Genomic DNA, 13391 nt, shown 5'->3' with positions numbered 1-13391 from the left:
TGCAAATCAGAGACGGATAAATACCTCTTATACACCAAAAATAGCAGGTATATATATATTTTTACATTATTTAATATATTTTGTCAATGTATTGTCATCTGCAGCTTCTTTATTAATGTATACTGAACAGAATAAACAGTAGACACAGTTAATACTATATCTGACTGACAGTTATTTAACTCTTTTCCCATTGCTAGTAGGGAAGTTTGCTCTGTTTTGAAACCTGGTGCGTCACGTTCGATGTCACAAACAAACCAAAAACTCAGGTTCTCTCACTTCACTGTCTCGCCAAATCAGTGCGTTCACTCAGTTTCCATCACAGACATTGCCGATAAAGATCCGTGACGTGACCACTGCAGCGTTGTTTGACCCGGGAGTGACTGCCGGTTGATTCCATTCACATTGCAGACAGAAGCCGGATGTTGATGTATTTTTCGACCAGTGCAAAAGGGGCTTTAGTCCCAACAGGCCTCCCCTGCAAACCCTCCTTCATTCAGCTGAGTGACCAACAGGTGGAGATAACATCCTGCTTTTATTGCTTTTGCTTAAACAGGGAACAAATGTTTAAAATGGTATATATATGTGTGTGTGTCTGTGTCTGTGTGTGTGTGTGTGTGTGTGTGTGTGTGTGTGTGTGTGGATAAATGGACGGGCTGTGCTCATAGTCTAAATCAGAATGATGCAAACAGACTCAACCGATCACAACCTCGTTCCAACAGCGTTTCACAATCAACAGCAACTGATTTAGCTCAGGGGATAGAAAGTTAGTGTGTGTGTTTGTGTGTGTGTGTGTGTGTGTGTGTGTGTGTGTGTGTGTGTTTACAATGCATGCACGTGCCTCTGCCTGTGTGAGTGAGTGCATGTGAGCCCGGTGCATGTATTCCTTCATCTTAATGCTCTCTATGTAATTACTGCGGGGAGGGGGAAACGGGGCTTTGGCTCCTGCGTCAACAGCCGCCAGTTGCAGCATAATCCAGCCGCGCTTGTTCTGTCCAGATTATCATCATCATCTATTCTCTAATCGTATTCGCCAAACGCCGCGATGACATTCCATCTGGGGCCTGCGAACAACACGGTGCTGCGATGACAGGCCCGGACAGACCGGTCCGACCACTACGACTGCTGCTGCTCCTCGTCCGCCAAGCTCTGATCCTGTCTCAACAAATCCGTTTGTGGGAAAAATAATCTCCACCGAGAGCACAGAGAACATTTTACCGTTAGGTCCCACAGTTTGATTAGGTAACTCGATACTCAGCAGGTACCTCGTGAAGCTGGTTCCCTCAACGAGAGCAGGTCAATGACGTCTTCTTTCGATTCCTCTTCAACAGGCATGAATACGGGGGCCTGCTCAGGCTTCTATCCACACTTCCTCTTTCGTTAACCAGTCGGTTGATCATTAAAAAAAGAAGTAACACAGCAGGGATGACGTCATAAAGCTGCTGGTACTTCCCCTACGTAGTGCACGTTAAATTAAAATACTCAGACTCAAGTTGCATCCAGGTTTTAGGTTTTCAAACTAAAGCGATTTGGCTCTGTATCAGTTTTAACCCCTGTTCATGTTAACACACATCACACGACCTTTCACGAGCACTGAGCGTACACGTGCCAGGTTGTATCATCGTTAAATTTTACAACAACAGCTGTTAGCAAAGACAACAGGGTCAGCAGCTGATTATCTGTGTTGCGTTCTTGTACTCAAGGCTAATGCAGGTTGTTTTCTTCCAGAGAGGTCACGTCATAGTGTGTTTGAAACGCAGCCTCGGAGTTTTCAAACTGAAACAGCGCCAACAGCGTTTCGTCTTCTCCTTTCTAGCGGCTCTGAATCTGTATCTGTAGCAGAGTTGAGGCAGTTTCCATGTGCAAATGCAGTGGATTGGCTGCGACCCCAGAGAGCTCCTCTGTGTTCGGAGCCTTGAAGGTAAACAGACGCCCCCCCGATGGGAGGACTTTGCTGAGTCCTGGATAAAGCGTGTGTGCCGATCCCCCCCCCCCCCTCCAGAGCTCCTGTCGCGGACAGACACAGGGATGGGGAGGTGTTGAAGTCAATATTTACCACTCTGCACACACACACACACACATAGACGGCGCCCGGCTGTTGCCATGGAGCCGATTCCGAGCATTCCACAAACCAACAAACTGCACAGATAGTTGCACACACACACTTTCTGGGCCAAAACTCTGGATGCCTATCTGATGAAGGAAAAGGCAAGATTAGCCGAGGCCTCAACCGCTCCGTGTGTGTCACTTCCTGAAAACATGTGAGACGGGGGGGTGCGAGGGAGAGAGAAGGTGAGATCACCTGACAAAATAAAAAACATTCTTTCCATGATGATGTTTTTTTGGTTACAGTGCAGGAGGACTCCCACAAAAACATCATGTTCTCCCGTCTCTCAGGAGCCTGCACTGCTTCGGCGTCTATAATAGGATCAGAGGCTATGAGCCCTTTCACTGTGTGTGTGTCTGTGTGTGTGTGTGTGTGTGTGTGTGTGTGTGTGTGTGTGTGTGTGTGTGTGTGTGTGTGTGTGTGTGTGTGTGTGTGTGTGTTTCTCCACAACGGTATGTTTTTGCTATAAAAAGCGACCTGCAGTGTGTTCACGCCACCTTTTTGTTTGCCAGAAGCGCCTCAGTGTTACAACCCAACTGTAAAATCATATAATATCTCCGGGCTCACGGCGCTGAGCAGCTGGCCGCTCCGTCTTAAACCCGGCGCTTAGAGAGGAATTTTATTTATTTTTTTGTGTCCACTTCCAAACAACAAACACACGGCTGGCACCGACTGCAGGTTCATGGATTTTCTGTTATCCCCTGTTCCTAATCTGAGTATGACACACATGAAATTATTTTGGGATTGAGGCTCAGCAAGAACATATCTGGGCCATTTTAGATGAGGTGATCTGTGGCCACGTAACAGACGAGTCACCTCGGGGAGGTCGAGTTCTACATGCAGGGAAACAAACTTCTAGATTAGAGGGTTTTCTTTAGAGTGAGAGAAGACAGATCGGCTCAATTAAAGGCCGACACTTGATTCGCTTAGTTTAGCACAAACAAATTAGGGAAACGGCCAATCACCTGTTGTCTGGAGCCGTATATATTAAAACACATTGGTGTCCATCTTCTCGTCTAACTCTCACCAAGATCAGGAGAAGGTGATTTTCTTAAATAGTCAAACTATTTTGTTTCATCTCCAGCAGCTGAATCCACCTTCCGTCTTCTCCTTCCACTCATCTGGAACCAGCTCCACCCCCCCCAACATTACCTCAGAGAACCACAAGGAAACACTGGAGCCCAACGGCAGCACTGGGATTAAACCTGGAGGAGCCACGTCTCTGTGGAACTCATCATGTTACATGAACGTTCACTGTCCAAACTGACACAGCTCAGACCTGTCAGACTAAATAACTGTGGAAACCATGTCAGAGCACAGACTGCAAGACTGTACCTGTACGTGTGTGAGTTTACTCACTGTGTCGGTGACTGAGTCACAGTTGTGTTTGTTAGTCAGCAGGATTACTCAAAAACTGCTGAACCCTTTCCCACGAAGCAGCATGGAGTTAGGAACCCAGTACATTTGGAGCAGATCCAGATAAACTGGAAGATCCCAGATTTTTTTTCCCCACCTTCTTCTCAATTCACCGGCCGCGTCCTGTGGAGGACCGACGTCGACTGCATCCTCCAACACAATGAATCATGGGATATTTTGGGCTGGGAAGGATCCACCCGGGGGAGCCTCCGTCGCTCGGGGGTGGAAGGACACATTTGTAGGAGCCTTCGAATTGGGACAGTCCCGCCGCTGTGACGCAATCGGTCTAGAATTTATCATTTATTTATAATTTTATAGAATCTATGTTCGTGTAGAACATGGATTGTATATAAAAGTGGACGTGGACATGACAGCTCAGGTCATAAACCCTGCCTCCTCCATGTTGGCAGATAGGACATGGACCAAACAAATAAAGTCAAAATACACTTTAAATCATTTCCATAGATTGTTTCTTTAGTTTTAGGTCTTGTCACACTGATGTATGTTCAGATGTTAATCTCCCCGTAACGTCATGATGTGATTGGTTTAGCACGTGTGTCGGTGTGAACCTCGCCACGAGGCTCCATCCCCCGATTGCTATACTTCAACGATGCCAGAATCTAACTATCAGTGACTCAAGGTGCCAGCGTTTGTATCCGGGATATTTTGGTTTCATTTCTGGATAGTGGGAGCAAGTGGAGACACGTCGTCCATGTTTACGTACAGTCTGTGATGTAGAAGTGGAAAACAACCGTATTTAACTGAGACCTTCGACTAGCCTTCCTGGATCGGGCGTGACGGGGACGGATTTAGTGAGACACACAGGGGGAGGACTTCACCTCCTGTCTCGGCTCATTAGCTTTGTTACAAAACAGTGACACTAACCTCACCGTTGCACAATTAAACATTTTACCGATTCGTGTTTTAAAAAAGGAGGAGAGAGAGAGCGTGATGTCAAACGCTGCATTAACCAACTGTGATGAAACGAACCTTGTGTTGGAACACATGCCCTGGTTTTATGGCCCAGGGTCTCCCAGCTGTTCCTTGTCACTGTGACGGATACAGACACACGTCAAGCGGCAGCAGCAGCAGCAGCAGCAGCCATGTCTCCTCCTGTAAAACGGAGATTTGAGGCATCTGAGGAATGCACAGTGCTGTGGCTGCGGCACAGGGACCCGCGGGTGTTCACCGGATTGTGAGGATAGTGTGAGAATCCGCGTATTGTTCCTCTGTGCTGCATTAAATACCGAGAATAGACAGAATGGTTTACTACTGTGTTGGGGGGGGGAATCTGCTCCACTGACTTATGTTGTGTTGCTTCTGGGCTTCACCGAGACGTCAGCCTCTCCTCCTCTCTCTCTCTCTCTCTCTCCCTCCCTCTCTCTCTCTCTCTCTACACCCCGGCTCGGCTGCTCTCATCTAAATATGGTCATTATGTTCAACTGAGACTGATGAGCTGTGGTCATGTGTTCAAACAAGAAATGGAAAAGAGGGAGAGCGGGCGAGATGGAGGGAGAAGGCAGAAGAAAAAGATAATCCTCAAGAGCTTTGGCTACCCCCCGTCTCCCTTCCCTCCAAGTCTTACTCCCTCACACTCGCTCTATCCTCCCCTCCATCCGTGCTCTTTCCCCCATTCTTCCTCCAATCCTTTCAGGAGATTTCCAGAGGGAAACGGTGGAAATAAAGGATTTCCATTCCTCTGATGTGTCAGCCATAGGTCACGTGAGGAGGAGGAGAAACATCTTTTCCAAGCTGGTCGTCGCCCTCTCTCTGCTGCGAGAAGCATCTGACACAAGGAATATTTGATTGGTAACGCTACGACAAAGGATCCCAGACATGCAGCTTCAGACAAGCCTACGTTTTATTGCTTCCGAGCGCAGTGCAGTCGAGTGGCGTGATGGCGAACCCTCAAATTCACCTCTTCTCATCACGTTTCAAAGACTTGATCTGCACGAGGCCACACCGATTCCCATGAGCCCCGTGCCTCAGTAGCCTATAGGGCTTTCACCGTTTAACTTCTCATCAGCACAGTCAGGCAGCGAGAGAAATCCATGCAGCTCTGACATCTAAGGCCTGACCCACAGGGAACATATACTGTATATATATATATATATATATATATATATATATATATTCAGTATATAATGAATGGAGGAGCAGTTCTGCAAACTAAATAAAACAGAGACACGACAGGTCAAATGTTGTAGCCCACCCCCACTGTCAAGCACTTAGTAATTGTGGCTGTTCGGGATATTTATAAAAAAATGAAGCGGTTCAAATTAATTTCAGAATAATACGATGTTCAGGGAGGAAGTAGTGGTTTAATCTGCAGCTTTTCTGCAGCAGTGCAATGAATTAAATCCCTGACAGTTGTGATGCAAACTGTTCCTGCAGGTGTCCCGGGTGTCACCTACAAACACTATGTACTGTACGTGTCTGTACAAAGGCAGCATAGTAAACTCTGAAGAATTCTTGGGGCAATACTGCACCGCGGGAAGTAGTGCTGCATATTTCTAATATTTTGGTAAGAAAGAAAAAGCAACTGACAAAAGGAAGAGTTGTTCAGAAGCTCATGCAAAAAGCTAAATAAATAACATCAGATGAAAAGAACGAGGCAAACTTGAATTCCAATGAGCTTTGGTTTGTAAAAGTGTTGGGATGAGAGAACAAGTGTGTTTGGCTGCAGCAAAGAGATTCCTTGATTTCTTTTGCTTTTCAAATATCCAGCTGTTAACCATCCAGCAGTTATCTATACTGCCTATCCCGCGAGGGTTGTGGGGGGGGGGGGGGGGGGGGGGGCTGGAGCCAATCCCAGCTGTGCAAGAGGCAGGGCCTGGACAAGTCGGCAGCTCCTCAGGGCCGTCGTGTAGAGACAATTCACACCAATTTACAGTCTCCAATTAACCCAAGCTGCATGTGTTTGGACCGCGGCACAGAGAGAACATGCAAACAGACACGTTCTGGCTTATTTGTTCTTTTGCTGTAAGTTCAGAGTAAACTGAGAAATCATTTCAAAAAACAACTGGAGAACCTGAGGCGATGCAAAGCTTTTGAGCAGTTGAGCAGCGCGACACTGAACATACAACCCCGTAAACATGTTCCGATGTGAGAAAGTGAGCCAGGTGTGTGTGAGTGTGTGTGTGTGTGTGTGTACTGTGGCATTCCCAGGTTTGTTGCAACAGTGCGACTGAGCCGAGTCATGGCTGAGGAATGCAGAGTGGAGGGCAAGGCGAGTTTCAACTCCTCTCCTGCTCACACAGCCCAAAGCAGGAATGTGCGGGTGCAGGTAGAGACACCGTCGGCCCGGGACGTTCAGATGCCCCGAGCAACACCCCGGCACATTCCCATCAGCGCCTCTCAGCGAAAGGGAACGCAGCGTCAAAGTAGCCACACAGTGTAAGAACAAGAAACCAAGTCAAGGTCGCAACACACACACACACACACAGACACACACACACACACACACACACACTGTGGCAGCTCGTGCTCTTGAAAATGCTCTCGACCAGATTATGTTTATCGTCGACGCAAAATGAAATGCACGCTGAGAGCGTCATATGCTGCAGCTGATTATCAGTTGTCCTCAAACAACGACAGAGGACTAAACACAACAAGGAAAGTGTGTTAAGGAAAATTTTACAACCACACTCAAAGAGCAGGGGAACAGCGTGGCCTCCACATCTCTGTAGCTCCAATTCAAACTGAGGAGAACAAGACACAAACATCCCAGTGTCGGGCTCCGGCTTCCTCCGAGATAGACAAATAAGAGCAGCAGATAGAGGCACCACCGGGGTTTGCTATTCAAATTTTACAACTGTGCAGATCAAATGTGTCACGCTTCATCATCAAAAACATAACAGCTCCCTGCCAGGAAATTTCCATAACAGATTGGAGGACAAGGCCCCTTCAAACACGGGAGTGATTTCCTCCATCTCCTCTAAACCAGCCCTTTGTTCAGAAGGTCCTGATTTTAATATTCAAATGCTTCTCAGTGGGGCGGAGAAGCTGTGAACGAGTCGCCGGCTGCGAAGCAATCAGCGGCGAGCAGAGAGGAGTCGGCTGGTTTGGTTGGAGCTTTCATAAGATCACAGAACTGCCACAGCTGAGATAGAGGAGGACGACCCTGCTCCGTATCTTCTCCGTACTCACACCAGGAAAGAGACACCAGGGTGAAGGTTTGCAGGGCACCAGGTAAAAGTCATTGTCCGATTAAAGATCAGTGAGGTAACTGAGAAGAAGTGATATATCACGATAAAACTATAAATTCATAATAAATCAGGTGTTCGCTGCAGCTAAACATCCTCTGGGAGGAAAGAGCTTGTGTCTGATGAAGCACCAGTGACTCCAGACGAGGCTCTGAGCTGTGAAGCCAAATGTAAAAGTGAGAAATCACTTGGAAAAGTACATTTTTTAGCAGCCTCCATTTGACGTTTTCAGACATGACCTGCGGGAAAAATCTGCAGAATTGGCTACGGAGTTCACGCAGAGTTTTCCTTTCAACACGTGCACAACACAGCGGGAGGTTTTTCTGCACAGACGCGTTCACAACAGCAACAAATCCTCCACGTTCTTCAGGCGAGAGGTGGAGCAGCCGGGTGCAGCAGGCAGAGACAGGAAGTGACGTATTAAAACACAGACACTGTCGTCAGCTCTGATCCCCACAAACTCTCCAGACGTCTTCGTCAGTGTCTCCTACGTGTGTGTCACCGATTATTCACCGGGAGATACGTGTTTTCTTTAAGTTTTTTAAAGAAAACCAGGAGGACAGGCAGATAAAGTAAGTACGTGTGTGTACGAACTGCAAATAATGATTAATGTCATTATCGAACTGAACTACTAGTTATTTTCCTCAATTAATCGTTTGCTTTAAAAGGCATCTTGATTCTTGAACCCCAGACGCATGTTCAAATTGCTTGTTTGTAGCCTCCAGACAATAAAAACATTCAGTTTATCAAACATACAATAGAGGAATACTGACAATCTGGGGGCGGGGGGGCGTCATATTGTGTGTCCACATACATTAATGCAGATTTTGTCGAGGAAATCCCACGTAAACACATTTGTTTTATCTGGTTCGGTTTAGTTTATAAGTCTGCCGGGTCAGAGGTTGGATTGTGTTTCATCTCTGCCAGTAAATGATCCGCATAAAAACTCCCATGTCAACACACACGGGAGTGATTCTCTGAGGATGGAGAGCCTCGCGTGTTTCCGAGCAGCATGTGCTCTTCCCAGCATCTCATCATCCCGAGCGGGGCTCACACAGCTGCGCCTACACAAAGCCGCACATAGAGGCATCTCTCTAAATGCCACAGACGCTTTTCCTGTCACCAGCGATGTGCACGGAGCGATGGGAATGAGGGTGTGAGAGTGATCGCCTTTCCACACAGGCAACAGTGGGTGGATTGAGCGGAGATGCGTGGCCTGTGTCACCCTGGCCCGTTCCCAGAGCACAGGGACAGGAAGTGGCCGGGGATCCTGGGAGGATACAAGCCCTCCTCTGTGTGTCTCTATCAAACCACCATCAGATGCTTCATTCAAACGGCCCCCGTGCATAGAGCCTGGAGTGATATGTCAGAGCGCTGCGGTTCTGCATCCACGGCCATTCAACTTCCTTTACTGGAACGGCTTTGTGGTTTCAATGTCTGAACCGTATATACTTCCAGTTCTCTCCTGTGGTCACCAGTAAAGACAGTGATACCACACAGCGTCGGCTTTAAAGTGGAATTTGCACGGAAGAGAAACACAGAACTAGGCCACTGACACATAAACCAAACGCAGAGGACAGGAGAGAGAAGGAAAGAAAGAAAGAACGAGTGAGAGAACAGGTGGCATCGATGTTCCCGTGCTCGAATGTGCCCTCGCACGTGGCCGGGCACTAATTAGAACCAAATCTGGGCCAAATCGACAGAAGTTTAGTATCTGCCACATAAAAAATTCAAAAGGCATTTGTCAGCGGGAAGCCATCACAAATCTCATGCCCCGCTTTCGTGAACACAATCCCCCTCTCTCTCTCTCTCTCTCTCTCTCTCTCTCTCTCTCTCTCTCTCTCTCTCTCTCTCTCTCTCTCTCTCTCTCTCTCTCTCTCTCTCTCTCTCTCTCTCCCCCCCCCCCCCCCCCCCCCCCCCCCCCTTTGGAGCATATCGCACATCTCATTTGCTCAGTGAAGAGGCCGACGCTGGCATCAGACAAGTGTTTTGTTTGTTAAGTACTGCAAAGCCAAAAGGGAATAGTGGGTTATTTCAACAAAGAAGCGGCACACTACTACTATTACTACTACGACTAGAGCATCATCCTGTCGTCCCCCATCAGGGAGTTGGTTCAGCCTTTTATTTTGACTTCTCTTCATCCGGCCAATAAGCTGCTTCCTCTTTATTATATCACAAACAATTACAGCATGTCCTCGGAGCTCGATGCCAATTAGTCCTCATCTGACCTAAAGGAAAGTGGGACACTCGCTCCATCAAATGATGAACTCAGCAAACCGCTGCAGAGGGTTTTGGATGCGACTGCTCCGTTCACGCAGCACAGACGCAAACATACACATCAGCATCGACGTGTTTGACGCTTCCGATCCATCTTCCTCAATGAGGTGCACAAAGGCAATTTTTTTGGGAGGGGGGGGAAGTGGAAGCGATTTTTTGTCTTAAAGCCGCTGATTCTCCGAGGGGCTGTGGAAACAAGCGGCTCATTGATGCCAGGCCCAGTGCATCACCCTGACAGACAGACCACTCCACTATAAGGGCGAACAAAGCCAGAGGGGGGGGGGGCAATGAGTCCACAGCCACGTTGCCAATTAGCAGGAATTCTGTCCTCGAGAGCCACTTCTCCAGCGATCTCACAGGGGCTGACATAAACATCCCCAGCTTTCACTGGGAGTTGCATTCATGGGATTCCAAGGAGCATTAGGTTCCCTCTCCGCGGAGCCTGAAAAGCCGGCAGTCCAGAAAAGTACAATCGAGCATCTCGCACCAACACATTCACCCGCTGGTTTGCTGCAGAGTGCATGCTAATGGTCCGGGGGAAACTTGGCAGCAGTTGTCCTTCGGCTTTACAGCGTTTTATCGCCCAACCATAAATCTCCCTGAGAACATTTTGCTGCGTGAACTGAGCAGGAGGGAAACGTACGATTTAAAGACAAACAAAAGCTCACACACGCCCTTCATCCTCGATCTGCATCAGTTTGTGTGTCACTGGCTCAATATTAAATTTGAGGATATTGAGGATAATGTGTTTTTTTTTTGCCTGTCTGCTACCAAACATCCTAATTCCTTCAGGGAAAACAGGCAGAATCTGTGGAGGATTATGTCTCATGCACGAAACTGAAAATCAACTGCTACAGCAAATTGTGTTTTCATTCAGAAGCAGTGAAGTGTGTCTCTGGAAGAAACTGTTTCAGGATCACAGAGACGGAAGAAAACAAGTTTTGCACAATGTTAAAGCAAACACTTGTGTGTGTGTGCGCGAAGGGTCACATCTCCACTACTGATCCTGGACCAGCAGTCAGGACGGATGTGTACAGTGTATACAGGCCAATGAATGAGACACAGACAACATGGGTGGAGATGGACTGAACGTGTGTGTGTGTTCAAGGACAAGTACACACTCTACACAACACACGCCAGGTCTTTTCTAGCAGACTGTCAACACTTGGGCCTGTGAGTCACGTTGAGTGGGAGAGTCTGGCAGCCGTGTCCTCAATGGGGGGGGGGGGGTTTCAGGCAAAGAGAAAGTAATGTTCTGTCCATGTCCTGAAAACAAAGGTGTGCAGCAGGTAGCCAGTGACAAAGTTCAGGTTCCACTTTGTTCTGTGAAGGCTCAGACCTCAGGGAAGCGTTTCTCCACAATCTGAGGTGTGTGTTTGTTGCCTGTGAAGTCCAGTGTGTGCACGAGTGTGTGTTTCACCAAAGCTTTGGCTTTACTGGTGGAGATACTGGGAATGTTCTTAAGAGAAGGTGAAAAGTGAGAAACCCCCCCAGGGGAGCAGGTATATGTGCACATGTGTGTGTGTGTGTGTGAGACCCAGAGCAGGAGGAGCGGTGAGGTTTAACCCTGAACCCTCAGAGAGATGCTCAGCTGACATGAAACATCACACAGCTCCTGCATGTCTGTCACCGAGGAGCTGGAACAAGTTGGACTCACTCACCCTGACGCGCGGGTTCCAGGAGGTTCCTCTGGCGTCGTCTCTTCTCTGCGGATCGGGTCCCCGAAACAAATGTGCAGGACTCGGGATCAAACCGTGAAATGTGGCGGTCGCAGAGTTAAAAGCTCACAGGTCCTGGAGGAGTCAGAGCCCGGCGGTTCCGAACCGAGCCACCGAGGCGCAGAGATCCCATTCAGCTGGAGGAGGAGCGGCCCGGCGAGGACATGACGCACAGAGAGAGAGAGGGGGGGGGGGGGGGGGGAGAGAGAGAGAGAGAGAGAGGGAGAGAGAGAGAGAGAGAGAGAGATTCACATGTGAGACAAGTCAGCTGGAGTCACAGGTCCGAGAGCCGGAGGGGGTGAGACAGGAGAGAGAGGGGGAGAGAGAGAGAGAGACTGGAGGAGAGAGAGAGAGAGAGAGAGAGAGAGAGAGAGAGAGAGAGACGGACAAGGGGCGGGGCCTGCGCACCGTTCCCAGCCTCTCATTGGTTGGATCGTTTCGTGCATAATCGACCTGTGATTTAGTTGAATGGCGTTTTCACCGGAGCCCCGCCCACCCCGAGAGAGAGAGGGGGGGGAGAGGGAGAGAGAGAGAGAGGGGGGGAGAGGGGGGGGGGGGGGGGTAAATCTGAGCCCAAAGTCAAAGATTATAGAAGAAGGAATAATTAGGAAGTTGATAAGGACGGATGGAAGTAAGGAGAGAGAATGAAACACAAAAAGGAAATAGGGAAATTAGGAAGGAAATAAGAAAAGAGAAGGAGGAGAGGAAATGATGGAAATAAGGAAGCAAGGAAACTTGGCAGGAGGTAAGAAGGGAAGGAATGAATGAAGGAAGCGAGGAAGGAAATAAAGAAAAAAGAGGGAACTTAGAGAGGTGATAAGGACAAATGGAAGTAAGGACAGAGAATGAAGCACAAAAGGAAATAGGGAGGAAATATGGAAATTAGGAAGGAAATAAACAAAAAAAGAGGGAAGGAAATAAGGAAGCAAGGAAACATGGGAGGAAGAAAGAAAGGAAGGAATAAATTAAGGGAACAAGAGTAAGGAAAGATGGAAATGTGGAAGGAATGAAATCAAGGAAAGAAGGAAGGAAGGATCATCTCAAATAGGACACTTCTAATGTTGCCATAATGTAGAGACATTAAGATAAATCAAACACCTGATATTAAAATAATCAATAATGTTTTTTATAATAATTTTCTCTATCAATGAAGTTCAGAACAAAATAAACAGTTTTTCCACCGATTTGTGATAAAAACAAAGAATTTGAGTGACAAGCTTCTTCTTCTCTGTTCTCCCCACAATGACACGAGGCTGCCACCTACTGTTCAGAGGAGGCAGCGTGTCCCTGGCACACGCGCATGCGTGGCAGCGTGCGTTTTGGACATGAAATCTACAGCGGCACTTAGTGGCCGAAGAAGTAATTACACCCTTTACCTATCAAGCGCCACAATGCAACGACACAATGTTAAAAGTATTTACATTTAAAATAGTTTTAAATGGGCTTAAAGATCAAAAATATCAATATTATATACAGTTATTTTATGTTTTGTGTGAAGAATATTAATCTGAAAAAATAACTTTTAATGAATGTAAAGTTAGAAACAGAGGCACAGCTTGGAAAATGACAAAGAAATCTATTTTATTGTGCAGCAGACAGAATATGTAGCTACAGCGCCACCCTGAGGTCAGAGGTGTTATTTTTTCAGGTTGACATATCTCAAGAACGCCT

The 13391-nt window shown here is 47.5% G+C and overlaps 1 protein-coding gene across 5 annotated transcripts in view; it reads right to left on the bottom strand.

The window, feature by feature from the left end:
* The window catches only part of src (v-src avian sarcoma (Schmidt-Ruppin A-2) viral oncogene homolog), a 31184-nt gene extending 19139 nt beyond the window's left edge, over window positions 1–12045 (bottom strand). For 4 of the 5 annotated variants that reach the window (XM_034590050.1, XM_034590053.1, XM_034590052.1 and 1 more), the window contains exon 1: window positions 11664–11899. The gene's annotated coding sequence lies outside the window, so the exon portion shown is untranslated. Of the gene's footprint in view, window positions 1–11663 lie in introns of all 5 variants that reach the window. The other variant, XR_004614373.1, reaches the window with a different exon arrangement.
* Between the last annotated feature and the right edge of the window lie 1346 nt (window positions 12046–13391).

This window comes from Hippoglossus hippoglossus, chromosome 7, assembly GCF_009819705.1.
Source record: "Hippoglossus hippoglossus isolate fHipHip1 chromosome 7, fHipHip1.pri, whole genome shotgun sequence".
Classification (NCBI taxonomy): domain Eukaryota; kingdom Metazoa; phylum Chordata; class Actinopteri; order Pleuronectiformes; family Pleuronectidae; genus Hippoglossus; species Hippoglossus hippoglossus.
The sequence above is the reverse complement of the archived record's forward strand: the minus strand, read 5'-3'. Positions and strand labels throughout refer to the sequence as shown.